Consider the following 12040-nt stretch of genomic DNA (forward strand, 5'->3'; position numbering starts at 1 on the left):
CCTTTGTAAGCACAATTCCAATCCTATTTTATTTTATTTTTATTTATTTATTTTTTATTCTTAGTCCAGACTTTATCCCTCTCCCGGTCCACTCTCAGACTGTTCCACATCTAACACCTTCTCTACTTGCCCCCTGTCTCAAGGAAGATGTTCCCCCCCAACACACACACACACACACACACACACACACAAACACACACACACACCACCAGACCTACCTATTCCCTGGGCTCCCAAGTCTCTTCATGGATTAGGTGCATCTTCTCTGAGTCCAGATATGGCAGTCCTCTGCTGTATATGTGTCGGGGTCCTCATATCAGCTGATGTATACTGCCTTGTTGGTAGCTCATTGTCTGAGAGATCGCAGAGGTCCAGGATAGTTGAGACTGCTGGTCTACCTGTAGGGTTGCCCTCCTTCTCAGCTTCTTTCAGCTTTTCCCTAATTCAACCACAGTGTTCAGTAGCTTCTGTCCATTGGTTGGGTATAAATATCTGTATCTGAGTCTTTCAGCTGCTTCTCGGGTCTTTTGGAGGGCAATGAACACACACAGATATACATTTATATACAACCATGTATGCACACACATTTATACATATGCATATATATATATTTGTGTGTGAACACACAGAGGCACTCAAACAAAGTAAGTAAAGTTTTCTAATTTCAGCCATGTCTTAGGAACATGCTTTTATATCCTCATTTCTTACTGATTCTTTTGGAACTTGCTCTTACACCCCCATTTCTCACTGATTCTTTAGGAACATGTTCTTATATCCTCATTCCTCACTGATTCTTTATAAATCTTCCCATACCCATCACAGGGAAAAGGAGTAGCTTGGGTATTTAATGGAGCATACATGGATATTTCTTTTTCATAGCTTATTTTTAAGGTCATACAAGTTTAATGTACTATTGCATAAATATACCTAATTAATTTATATTAATCTTTACTAAATTTCAAAACTTAACTCTATTTTATTTTGATAATGTTCTAAGCATCAAGGATTGTGGTTATTTTATTATTATGATAATGATTAAGGTATCAAACTTTAAAGGAATTGGAAAGTGAGGGCCAATTGCAAACTTCTTTCTTACTGGCAGGATTGTTTTGGTTTTGGCACAGTTATTAAATCTTCATTGGCATTGATGATGCACCTCAACCTGTTCCTATACTAGGTGATATCCTCACATTGCTTCCAACACAGTGTATAATGGGCTTGGACACACATTGCCTTAGGGTCCAACTGTGCTGAAGCCCAACAAAGCTGGTGCTGAGCACAGAGCAGAATGAATCGCCTCTGGCACAGCGTGTACTAATAGAGAGCACTGGTAGGCGGAGAGGAAGCAAGGAGCAGAGGGAGAATGTATTAATGATGATCCTCCTGCAAGAAGGGGAGAGATCAGGGAAAGATTAGTAGAACTGCTGATCTTGCACAGGGAGGCCAGCTGTGAGAGGTTAATGGAACATTAGGAGAAAAGAGAAATCCAAAGACAGCCAGCTGTTACCTGGGATGGTGGCTTGAGTCATCAGATTCCAAACTACCATGCTCAACAGACCTCCACAGCTGGAGGCAGAGTTATGACCCCCCATCCCTGCAGGGTTTGCTGAGAGGGCAGTTAACACCAGCATGGGAGTGCTAACCTCCAAGAGACAATTCATTAACTTGCCAACACTGTGTAACTCTTCCCTCTTCTAGTGGCTGAATGACAAGCATACCATCAGATGGAAAACGATCCTAATGTCTTAGACTAAAGCAAGGGTTATCAGGTTTTCTGCTCAGTCTAGGCATGACCCCATGACCAAGACTTAAGATTTCCAAGACTGTGCCAGAAACAAAAGAAAAAAATCTGAAGAATGCTCTTTAACATCTGAAATTGCTTTAGCACAGTTATTTCAATGATTTAAAGAAATTTTCTAAAACTTTGGCATTTTCTTTGCAACCCTCACCTGAGAATGGCTTGCTCTCTCTCCCTCCTCCCCCCCCCTCTGAAACTTTTTTGCTTTGCCTCCCTTTCCCTGTCCAATCACGTGCCTCCCGATGTACTAATACTTAATGTTATCAGACAGGGAAAATCCTGCCACAGTCTGTCTCTATCTCAGGAATGACAAACTCTCCTAAGGAGATTGAGTTGACTTTTTCTACTGTCAGCTGCCAGCATCCACGTTCCTCTTTCCACAAAACACTGAATATCATTTGAAAGAGAAGGAGAAATTATATTGAGGGTCATATATAAAGAACATATTTACTTTTCTGTCCTTCGCCCATATTCATGACCAGTCTATAATGAAAGATCTGTTACGCCTAATTATTTTCATCTTGAAACTGAGCTAGAATGGAAGAGCAAAAATAATCTATATATTTGTGATTTCATCTCAACTCAGTGTACAGAGTGCTTTGTGTGCCTTTCTATTTCTATGGGCTTGAAAGCCTGGTCTTTTGTCTCCAAGGTGCCTGTAGTTATCAATATCCTTTCAAAGCTGCATTGGCCTTCATCCAACAAGACTTAAAATAATAACGAAATATTCAATTTTTCTTTCTTGTCTTTCTTTTCTTTCTTGTCTCTAACAAATTTTGATTTAAAAAAAAAAACTAAGATGCAATTTCAGGAACATTGAATTCACTACTATACAAAGACCCTCCAAGATTTGTAAAGCAGCTTATACTTGAATGTCAACAATCTGAGGGTGAATGTTTTCAAAATGAGCTGCAATATCTTTCCATCCTCCTAGTGTTATCATTTAACATTTGGTTCTGGGATACTTCCCACCCAGGAAAAGAATTTCTTGTCTCAATTGAACCTGTGCCGTTGGCTGACTTTTTGATCAGGATATTTCTCATTGTTCTATGAGCAGGGGCTTAAAAGTTGCTTAGACATTAGTACCTAGAATCCACTTTTTTAAATGGTTAACTCTTCTTGTACCACAGTGGTGAATTATCATCACACACACACAAAAATTATTGAGGAAAAATATCTGTTTTGAGTCATTGTTTCAGAGGTCCACATTCATAGTCCTTGGTTCCACTGATAAATCCCAACATGAGACAGAATTCCACAGTGACAGGAGCATATGACAGAGGCTGTTTGTCTCATTGCAGACAGGAAGCACAGAAAAGGAATATGTGAACGAGTCAGGACAAGGGAGAAGGCTAAAGGATATGTCTCCAAAGACTTACATTTTCCAACAATGTGTAACCTGTCATCTTCCTACTTTCTACCACTTCTTAGAAATGCTATCATATCATGAGTTCATCGAGGGATGGATATTCTAATCAGTGCTGAGACTACAGTGTCTGAGCACATCCTATAACCCACTAGCTAGAAACCAATGTGCCAAAATATGAGCTTTTGAATGGAAACAATGAGAGAAAATTAGAATGTACTCACACTAGTTAGCTCAATGTAGAAATTAGTGATACAGAAGTTGCTTCTTGAAAATGGGCATGTAAATGAGCATGGTCAGTTTAGGTTGGGCAGTCAGAAGTAAATAGACAAATACAGCCTTGAATTACATCATTATATAAATGTCTTCTGAAACAAGCACAAGAACCACTTGGATAAACCTCTCTCAAAAGGCAACCCAGGAAATCAAAAGTCAGAAGAACACACATTATTTTCTTCTTTTACTTGGGAGATGTGGTTCATGTAGCAATGAATAAAACATGTAGACATGTGTGAGTGGTGTGGAAAAAACACTTAGAATGAATTATATCACCTTTGATATGAGGTGGCAAGAAGACACTGATGGAGACACGTTAGCACACATTACAGACTTCTCTTGGAGGATACAGCAATGGAAATCTGGTTTGTATGACACTGATGTACTACAAGCTACGATTAATGGTGGTTTTGAATCTGTCCATGGATGATCATTGAAAAGATACTGTCATAGAATCTGTTCATCTCTAGCATTCACGATATTATTTAGGACAAATGTTGAAGCCCTAACTCTCATCCCTTTGTCTTTTCCTGCTCTGTTGGTATAGCAATAAGGTGTGAAGGAAACAAGTTATAGAGTATGATGTTCCAGATGAATTTAAATAAAATGTGACAGTCTAATACTTGCTTAGTTTAAAAGTTAATCTATTCATAAATCTTCCATTCTAGACAGAAAGGTTCTGGGACAAAACTGACCTGGGCACTAAAGACTAAATGTAGGGTCAGTAAAATTCTTTTAAGATAAACACACTTGATTTAGGTAGATATTCTCTAACTCTTGAAGGTATATAGGAGTTTCACACCAGGAATTGAGACTATGTTTTGACAAATTTAGATCGGCTTTTGTTTGTTTGTATGTTTGTTCGTTTGTTTGTTTTGGTTTTGGTTTTGTTTTTCGAGACAGAGTTTCTCTGTGTAGCCCTGCCTGTCCTGGTACTCACTCTGTAGACCAGACTGGCCTTGAACTCAGAAATTCGCCTCTGCCTCCCAAGTGCTGGGATTAAAGGCATGCATGCCCGGCTTTAATTGACACAAGAATTATTAAAACTCTAATCTGGGTAGGATAACCTAGGAGCAGAATCAGAATTCCAGTATTAACTTATGAATTTATTGAAAGTCTAACAATTCCATGTGTTGAAATTAAGTCAATTTCCTAAAATTGATAATTGGATAAAATCAGTCAAACCCAGTCTTCGGTGTCTGAGAACTTATATTTGAGAAGATAAGGTTCATAGTACAAGTTCATAGCTAAGAAAAACAATGTAATGTTGCAAAAGAAATGAAGATATATTGCCTTCCAACACTGTGGAAAGCACCTCTTTGAGACATAATTCTGCTCAACTAATGTTGATAACTAAGTAGTTTCAATTAATATTTAATAACTAAGCTATCAAATAACTAGTGTTATATAAGTAGCATTTTAAATGATATCAAACAAATATTCTTTTTGGCCTAAAAGAATAATTAAAATTAAAAGCCTATATTCTATAGCATACTAAATGAGGTTCATTTGTCTAGTTTTACATGTAAGAGAGAAAAAAAGGCAAGTGTGTTTCAGCACCCTCACTCATGCGTGATTAGTTATTGTTACTAAAAAATTGCTCATTCTCTAAACTAATCCAAAGGTGAAAAGTCATGACCTGTGAGACTAACTATAAGAAATGCCTGGAGGAGCTTATACAAACAGAAATTAAGGTAAGTTATTTTCCCATTCATTTTCTCAGCATTGTGTCCAACAAAAGCTTTAAATCTAGAGGATTTCACAGATAGATGGAAATCCTGAATTTCCAAAGGGATAATCTTATTATCATAGTTGAATATAGTATTCCAGAAAGTTTGCCCCATAATTATTCTGTGTGCTCTGAATGGATCCCAGAAACAGTGTTTCTAGTAGAAGATTTGATTCTAAGTTCAATAGCCTGGTCAGTAGACATTTTGACTCACAAACATGTACAATCACCTTCACAATGGTAGATATCAATTCTATTTTTCTAGTTGTTTAAAAATGTGGCTGTATGACCACAGTACACCAGTATACATTCCATGCCATTCTGAGCAGAATGGCCAGCCATTACTATGGATATATATATATATCTTCATAAGAAGGCAGGTGACAGCTTATTTACTTGTTCACCATTCTGTTTTGTAGAAATGCACTCTTCTCACTCATATTCATAAAACTGGTTATAGGAGTTATCATAAGAAATAATTTGACATGACTTATTCTCTCATAAACCAACGAGTGATAAGAAAACTAAAGCAGAAGTGATGAGTGAGGAGGATGCTTTCTGAACCCTATTAACTCTTTTAAAGTTTCAAAGAATCACATAAACCAAGACTCATAATCTCCACTTTCCTGAAGAAAAATACGTTTAGAAAGGATAAATAAATGAACCAAGATAGCACCTTCAGATAGGGCTTTAAATCCAGGTGGCCAGGCAATATTGTTGATTGATAAGTTCCTAAGGCAGTCATTTTTAATTTATTGTTTTTCCATCCTCAAGAGAAAACAAAGAAAATATGTTTTATTCTTCCTTATGTATGATGATAGCATTTGTATCTAAATCTCCCATTTATTGTGAAATTTCCATTTGAAAGAAAAGAAGCACTTATAGTCAATGGTTTTATAATATAGTTTAGGAAACTCATTATGTGAAAAGAAGCATCAAAGGTGAATCTGTGCTACAATCTGCTAGTCTATTAAATAAATATATAAAATGGAGCTTAAAATATGAGCTTCCAGTCAAATGCCTTCTGCTGCAAACAAACTTGTCTTGTCAGAGAAAACCCCCAGCTGTGCTCTCTTTCTCTGTTCACACTGCCCTTCTGTCTTGGCTAGAGAGAGAGAGAAGTTTGGTTTTTTCTTCTTTTTTTTTAATTTTGCTTTCTTACCAAGTGTGTTTCACATCACTGGTATATTAACAAAAATTCAGATAATGATTAAATGAAGACATATTCAGAGCATAACATTTTTTTCTGTCTTGTTCTACTCTTTAAAATGTATCCAGCTATTTTCTTTCCCTCTGATTTTATAGATAAATTATATTTATCACAACTAAAAGCTGTCTTTAAGACTAATTCTATTTGAATCAATTATATGTCTATTCATTTTATTTTCACAGAATATAGGTTATATATGATTTTATAATTGAAATCCTTTTATAGATAATAAATATGTTATAAAGAAATGTTTATGTTGATAAATAAAAGGATGTTGGACAATGATATTTATATATTTATTTTGAATCCTGCAAACATAATCTCACACCTTTAAATGTTTGAAGGACTGGAAACATCCTCATCTAAGTAAACATTTATCTCCATCTCTATTATTTCTATCATATCTATCTATCTATCTATCTATCTATCTATCTATCTATCTATCTATCTATCTCTATTTATCTATCCTTTGAGATGTATATATTTTACATATAATATATAATATATATATGTTATATATTATAAGAGAGTATTGAAGATATTCATCTTCATTTAATAACAAAACATTTTAAATACCAAAGACTAATCATCATTTAGTTTCATATTATCTACCAAAAGATAGAGGTTCATCTTCTCTATGTGGCACTATTTTATAAGATACTATTGGATCACAGGATAGAGGTATGATGTCATATACGTAAATTGGAATGATCGTAAGGCTAATGCTTTCAGTACATTCTGAAACATAGGAAAGAAAATACTAGGGCTTTGTATCCTAGTAGTAATGTCACAAAGCTTGATAGAGGAAGTATGGGAGACAGTCTAACATGAAGATACTCATTGTTATGTAAGTATAAAAAGTAGATGAAACATTGATTAAACATCATCTGCACAAAGAAGTGTTCTGAAAGTCAGTGTGTTTATTCTTTTAAAGAAGAGATTGCAATGTTTGTCCTAGTTTAGTTGCCTGTTAGAAGTTTGAACATTGCACAGTTATATAATATTTCCTTGAAATGAAGGTAATGGACATTGTATTTAGGTCTGAATGCTTATACAACTAACAAAACTAAATGAAAAGCAGTGATCAATTTGTGCTAACAAAACTGAACAAACAAGGCTAAGGATAATAGTAGTTCAGTGGTGACTGTATAATGTATTGTTCATGTTGATTTCATTATCAGTTATCCCAGTAGAACCCACATCAACCAGGATAGCTGCAGAGGAAGTAGAGAGGTCCCAGAAAGCTTCAGCTTAAATTTGTGAAGGCATTTTTTTAATTGGATCCAGCTGAAGCAAGCATCCCTTCCTTAGCCATTAACCATAGTAAAAAAAAAGGGGGGGACATGTCGATTGTCTTAAGTCAACAGGAATTTAAATCTGTAGTTAGGATATAAGAAAAGAAACTAGAAGCAGATACAATCTGAAATTTCCAAATAAAGAGAAAATGCTTGCCCAGAAGTGTAATGATAATATGGTGACTTCGTAAGAACAACAGTAGAAATATTGAGACACAGGGCCCCAGAGTAACCCAATCAGAGCTATTAAGAAATAAGGTAGGACTGTCTTCTCTTTCTAGGCCCCCAAAAATAAGGGCGCTAAAGCTGTAGCTCACCAGTGAAGAGCACCTGAGGTTCTAGCATGAGGATTTGAATACAGATCTCAGCACTCATATTAGTTACCTCATAAATACCTATATCTCCAGCTCCAAAAAATTCAGTGCTTTCTTATGGTTACCACAGCCAGATGCAATGTACATGCACACAAGTACATGTGCACCTACACACAATGAAAATAAATCTATAAAACAATAAAGACAGTATTAAGTAAAATTGTTGTATAGAGGATAAGAATAGAAACTATGGAGCCACAGTGCCTGAGTTTAAGAATAAATCTTTATGTATGTATTTGTTCTTTTCTTTTTCTTTTTCACTTTTTTATTCAGAGTCTTCCTTTATAACCTACGTTGGACTGAAACATGCTCAATAGCCCAGACTCACTTCAAACTGACGAACATCTTCTTATAATCAACATCCAAAAATGTTGGTTAACTCTTTTTCTAAGTGGTAGATAAGTTATATAACTTTTTTTGTCTTCCAGACTTTCCATGTATAAAATGAACATAAAAAGATGATCTGACATTTCTAGATCAGTTACCATATGGCTCACATTCTAAACCTTATCATATATAAGCTCATTTATCCTCAGAGTAACTTTGGATCATGATAGTATTACTTTCATTATGTTGCAGATAGGGAAGTTGAAACAAATGTTAATTAACTTGCCTACCCAAATGGTAGTATTCGTTTTATTTATGCATTTATTTTTCCTACATAAGTTTGTCTCTGAAGTCACTTTGTGATCTAACTATATTTTAGTGTATTTTTACCATTTGCCTCACTGGAATTCTCTTATTTAATTTCCTCAAATTTAAGACAACATGAAGCTCTGCTTCTGTGGAACTTACAAGAATAAAGCAATTGGGTTAAAATAAATAGGTCAAGCTCACATAGCTCATAGCTTTCGCTGTCTGCTCTTAAAATCTGTAATTTGGAAACCCAAATCACACGCCCTCCATTTCAATAAAACCTTGAAACTAAGTTTTATGAAAAGTATACATGGTCACTTTCTAAGAGTATTTTCGGTTCTACAGAAGATTATTTTCACTCACATGACTTTCACAGGACTTCTGTCATCTTATGAGCACTGAGGACTTGCACTACTTGGTTTTTACTTCTTTACTCCTTATTGGTCATGTTACCACACTGTACTTGTTGAAAGTCTACCGGTTCAATGATTAGTGTGGTGATTGGCATTAGATATCACTGGAATCCTCTAAAGTCATGTTTCCCTCATGCCAAGACACACTTGGTAGTAAGATATTTTGTGTGGTTATAACAAAGAAATGTGTGTCTGTATTTATTTATTTATTCTTATCTATGAATTTTATCTATACCATTTACTGATTCTTACTTTATAGTACTTTCTCCTGATTTTAAAATATATGTGTAGAAATTTGTAATACAACAAAATGAAGAGAGCTACATAGAAGATATCTGATAATATCAATGGACTTTGCCAAAAAGCAGCTACTCTTGACATTTAATACTAGCTCTTTCCTTCCAGTCTCTTTGTTGCATATGTACCTGTGTAATGTAAATAAAGAGTTTATTCAGTGGTCTCAAACAGATTTTACTTTCTCTCTCTCTCTGTCTCTCTGTCTCTCTGTCTCTCTGTCTCTCTCTCTCTCTCTCTCTCTCTCTCTCTCTCTCTCTCTCTCTCTCTCTTTGGTTTTTCGAGACAGGGTTTCTCTGTGTAGCCCTGGCTTTCCTGGAACTCACTTTGTAGACCAGGCTATCGCCAAACTCAGAAATCTACATGCCTCTGCCTCCCAAGTGCTAGGATTAAAGGTACGAGCCACCAATGCCTGGCTCTCAAATAGATTTTTCTGTAACCTTCTGTAACCTGGACCAGATGGTTGTGGATATGGCTATCAGAGGTCAACTTTTGGTATTGGTTCTTGGCTCCATTTGGAGCCAGTGTCTTTTGTTCCTTGTCATTGCATGTTGCCTTTCACCTTCTCCAGTTTGTCTGCTGTCTCACCATAGAAACACAGAGATTATAGATGAATGCTATCATGTAAAGCTTCATGTAAGTCCTGGATATCCAAAGGATTGTCTCCTAATGCTTGTCTGGTCTGAGCATTGCACGCTGGTCCACTTTCCCCACTGAGGAAAACTTGCTCACCCTTAAACACACCACATCCCATAACAGCACTGTGGGAACTTTCTGTATTCGATACTTAACCTAATTGCATTTAATTTAAAAATGTCAAACTCATATCTGATTGAATAGCTTTCTTCTCTTTTATAAAGACCAGGAAATAAAATACCAGTCTCCATTTGCTCTGTTGTCAACTCCCTAATATTATCTACTGTCAGTGTTTGGCCTATGGAGGGTGTGAGTTTCTCTTAGGAAAAATGAGAACCTTATGTTTAGCTCCTCATTTTGTCTCAAAATTTAGAACTTTAATATTTGAAATAATTACAAAATATTTTATTAGCATATACAGCAAAACTTTTCTACAAATTTTTCTTTCTCTATGCTAAAATAAGAATGCATGGTTCTCAGTTAACACCTGTATACTCCATGGCCATTTCTTTTTGTTTTGCTCCATATTACTAAATCTTTCCCACTTTCTATCTGAATTTTAATTCACAAACATGAAAACCTTCTGATTCATTTTGTTCATACCATATATAACACTTTTATAGTTTAAATTTAAAAGGAAATGTGGGTATTTAAAGTAATTAATTTCATTATATTTGCACATATAATGATCTAATTCAAATATAATTATATTATAACTTGGGCAATTACTATGTATTTTACCAATTATTAGGTGTTTTATATTTATATATATCTTTTTGGTTGAGTTTAATTTCATGGTTTGATCATCTTTTAGTTTTATATCTTTTAATAGATTTACTGGCAGTCATACTTGCTTTAAAATCAAACATAATCATATTCTTATTTCTTTCTTATATCAGAAAGAAATATAATAATTGTGATATTATGTTACTCTGTATGAGCATTTTAATTTTTAATATGCTCTTATCCCTCTTTCCATTATGTGCTGAAATCCAATTATATATCTTAGAATTAAAGTCTCAAATGATGGTGAATTTTGTTTGATTTCAATTTGCAGTGCTTTACTGCATGAGATTATGAATGTTATGCATATCTCAATTTTGTTTCCATTATGGTGGTATCACAGTGTTGCAGTGTCTTACTATCCAATGACTAACCAATGGATAGTTGCTTCTCATTGACTCACATTTTTTATGAATTATTATCTCCCATGTCATATTCAGAAAGAACCATTTATGGGGATTTGTTTAATAATCTCTTTAGACATGTGCTTCCACCTGAAATTAATTCATTGAAATTAGTATATTTATTTACTTTTAATCATATGTGTGAGTGTTTTACCTACATACATGTACTGTGCCCCACTTACATCTCATTGGAGGTCATAAGATGATGTCAAATCCGCTAGAACTGGAATTTCAAAAGGTCATAAATCACCATGTAGGTGCTGGGAATCAAACTCAGGGCTTATGGAAAAGTAACAAGTGCTCTGAAATGCTGAGCAAAACTTTCCCATCCCACCCACCATAGACTCTTGTATTTTTTATTGTGACCCTAGCCTGTAATTGCTGAGCCATCTCTACAGCCCAGCATAGATGCTTAATGGATAAGATCTTTATGATGTTTTAAGAAACCAAAGGTAGTCTTGAACTGTGCTCTAAGTCTCTATCACACCAAAACATAGATACAGTCTCATTTTCCCTTTAGAAAACTGTTGCGCTGATTGACAGCTCGTCTGAAGAAAGTGTTACTCAATTAAATCTGGTAGGCATCGTCTTACACTGTTCACTATAGCAGGACTTATTTAGCAGACCTATTGAATTTCTCTCTAGATTATTTTTAATAAGAAGCTCAAGGTGAAGTTAAAATTATTCTTTGTTTCTATTACAGTAAAGTATGACTCCAACATTATAAGAAAGGAAAGCCAATGAGCATAGCATACTGGAGATATAAAACTAGCAAAGAGAACCAGGAGATGTGATTTTGATTGAGACAACCAATTGTAGGGAGAGT

This window comes from Apodemus sylvaticus, chromosome 5 (assembly GCF_947179515.1).
Source record: "Apodemus sylvaticus chromosome 5, mApoSyl1.1, whole genome shotgun sequence".
Taxonomy (NCBI): Eukaryota; Metazoa; Chordata; class Mammalia; order Rodentia; family Muridae; genus Apodemus; species Apodemus sylvaticus.